This window comes from Gymnoscopelus microlampas, assembly GCF_963454915.1.
Source record: "Gymnoscopelus microlampas genome assembly, chromosome: 6".
In the NCBI taxonomy this organism is placed as follows: Eukaryota; Metazoa; Chordata; class Actinopteri; order Myctophiformes; family Myctophidae; genus Gymnoscopelus; species Gymnoscopelus microlampas.
In genome coordinates this window covers 31,793,179-31,796,381 of record NC_139943.1, presented here as the reverse complement: position 1 = coordinate 31,796,381, position 3,203 = coordinate 31,793,179, and the positions used below count along the sequence as shown (strand labels likewise).

General features: G+C 46.6%; 1 protein-coding gene across 1 annotated transcript in view; it reads right to left on the bottom strand.

Moving 5' to 3' along the window:
* Positions 1-196, bottom strand: part of wfdc1 (WAP four-disulfide core domain 1) — a 17,572-nt gene extending 17,376 nt beyond the window's left edge. The window contains exon 1 of the mRNA XM_084060200.1: positions 1-196. This exon is cut by the window's left edge and continues 318 nt beyond it. The gene's annotated coding sequence lies outside the window, so the exon portion shown is untranslated.
* Positions 197-3,203: the final 3,007 nt, after the last annotated feature.

Here is a 3,203-nt window from a genome sequence, read left to right as displayed (position 1 = left end):
AGGAAAGAACGCAGGGCAGAGAGCCCGACAGATCTGAGGTGGAGAGGAGCAGAATGAATGGAGGCAGTGTGGAGAGGGAGTGAGGGAAGGAGGGTTAAAGAGAGAGAAAGAGAGAGAGAGAGAGAGAGAGAGAGTTAGGGGAGCCAAGCTGGAGGAGGTAGAGGGGGAGAGAGAGAACAGCAGCTGTCCACGCATCAGTTGTTTGAGAGTGGCGAGTTTGAGACTGTCTGCTGTGCTGGCACACAGTGCACATGTCTCTGAGAGAGAGAGAGAGAGAGAGAGGGGGGGGGGGGGGGTTGAAGTGGGAGTGAGCCGAAAGGAGGGAGGGGAGGGGAGAGACAGACTCAGAGAGGGCAATGTGTTTTAGACCTCCCCTTTGCCCCCCAGGTTCCGGCTTAGGACTCATATACACACTGCAATGTGTGTGTGTGTGTGTGTGTGTGTGTGTGTGTGTGTGTGTGTGTGTGTGTGTGTGTGTGTGTGTGTGTGTGTGTGTGTGTGTGTGTGTGTGTGCGCGCTGTGTGTGTGTGTGTGTGTGCGCGCGTGCACGCGTGTGTGCATGTGTGTGCATGACTGTGCAAAAAGAACGAGGGCTTGGCTTAAATATGGGGCGGCAAATTCTCGCGCCTGCTAGCCCAGTATTCATGCATGCATACAGTACATGCATACAGTACCAGTACATACACACATGCATACATGCGTGCATGCATGTGTAACTTATGTGCATGTATTCAGCGTCCTGCAGACCTTCCTGTTTGTTTCACACAGTGATCTATGTGAGAACATAGTCTCTGGACGCTGACCGCCTGAGTGGATTAGCATCAGTGTGTGTGTGTGTGTGTGTGTGTGTGTGTGTGTGTGTGTGTGTGTGTGTGTGTGTGTGTGTGTGTGTGTGTGTGTGTGTGTGTGTGTGTGTGTGTGTGTGTGTGTGTGTGTGTGTGTTTTCAGAGAGGATCCTGTGTGATCTCTACCGCATTGACCCATAAAGAATGCGTGTTTCAGGGAAAGGGGCCTCTTTGACTCTCCGTCCACCTCTCTCTCTCTCTCTCTCTCTCTCTCTCTCTTACTCTCTCTTCATTTGCTCCCTTTCTCTCTGTCTTTTGTGTGCTTTTGTGGTTCTTGCCATCCCACCTACCTCTCTCGTCTCGGCCCCTTTTTCGATTTGCCTCGCGACTTGTTCCCCTCTCAAACTAGGACATGTGCCCCCCTCACCCTCCACCCCGACCTCACCACCGACCGGCCCTCTCTCTCCTCCCCTCCCTTCCTGTGTCCTACGCTGAAAGGGAGAAAGAATGCTAAGCCTGCACAAATCTCCGTCATTATTAGTTTTACAGGAGCGGAGCTCATGTCACTGGGAGGCCCCGGCTTCACTTACACAAAAGACAGCTAGAGAGAGAGAGAGAGAGAGAGAGAGAGAGAGAGAGAGAGAGAGAGAGAGAGAGAGAGAGAGAGAGAGAGAGAGAGGAGAGAGAGAGAGAGAGAGAGACAGACAGACAAGGTTAGAGGGAGAGAGAGAGAGACACAGACAGACAAGGTTAGAGAGAGAGAGAGAGACAGATAGACAAGGTTAGAGAGAGAGAGAGAGAGAGAGAGAGAGAGAGAGACAGACATATCGAGAGACAGGGAGTGAGAAAAGGTGAGAGAGAGAGAGAGAGACAGACAGACAGACAGACAGACAGACAGACAGACAGACAGACAGACAGACAGACAGACAGACAGACAGACAGACAGACAGACAGACAGACAGACACACACACACACACACACACACACACACACACACACACACACACACACACACACAGAAAGGGACAGAGTTAGACTGAGAGAGAGAGAAGGGGGAGATGATCAATCCATCAATCAATTCATCAACTCATCATATATCCATATCATATTGTATCCATTCAAAGTTATGGCCAGAAAATGATGGATATTGGGTATTTGGAGCTGTAGGATTAGGGTTAAGTCCCTCGATCCAACAAACCACCTCAAAACTCTGAATATAATGAATCACATCAAATTGTATTTAACTCCTCATCTCTCTGGGACACTTTTGGGAGATAAAATAATGACCTTTAGCCAGAGGATCTAGAAAACACACCTAAAACAGAGCTTAACTTTCGGACATCTTACCACGCACACTTGACATGATAATAATATTTTGGCATTATCTTAAAGCAGACAAGTGGCTGGTGTCTGTTATGCTATGAGGTCACAAGCATCATCATCTCAGAAAAGGACCGCTTCATGAATTATCCATCTCTCCCATTCCCTCCCCATTACTAACAGCTGCAGCTGCCAACCGGCCTATTTCTGCCTGGTCCACATATCCTCACTGTCCGGTGGAAACCTTTTATGTCCAAAACTGGGGAAAAAAACTGTGTTCCAATGGATTCATTGTAGTTATTTTCATTGGTTAAATATTTATAAAACTCACAGACTTCAGCTTGGTTAAAATATAGCGGAGCTAGCAGCTCTACAAGCTCTCAACAGGTCAGGATTGGACATGTGAGCTTGCTATTTTTGTTACTTTTGCACAACACTGAGGGAAGTAGGCCATTAATTAAGAAGTAAAACGATACAAGGTTTCTGACCGACCGCAACGATATATACAAACAGCCACACTAACAAGATGTAAGCTTTGTAGTTTGGCTATTTTCGCTATTTTTTAAATACGAAAGGGCTTAAGTACTTATAGGCAGCTGTCAGCACCTTGGAAAAACTATTTGGAATCATCCAGACAGGTCCAAAGAATAACAAACTAACCTGGAAGCTTAAAACATGAACTCTGAACTCTTCAGCACACATGCTATTGATATGTGTTTCTTATTTTATTGCCTTGCTTTGTTCTCAATAGAAAAAAACTAATATCCTCTTGTAATGAAGTTGAAACTAAGATGAACATGCATGCACGCACGCACGCACGCACACACGCACACCAACACTACTGGCTCTTTCCACTGTACTAAGAACAAAGCGAAACGTGCCGTGCCGGGTAACATTTCACAGGTTATGGATTTGGTTCCAGATAAGGTTCTCAGAAAATAATTTCGGCCCTGCTCAGGAGGACATAGCACTAACCCTGAGTTCTGGGAACCCAGAACTTATACTTATTTATGTTTTTAAATAGTGAAAATACCATCACAGAAGTTGTGGTTCTGGAAAGTCCTGGACCCTACATTGTGGAAAAGAGACAGATTATA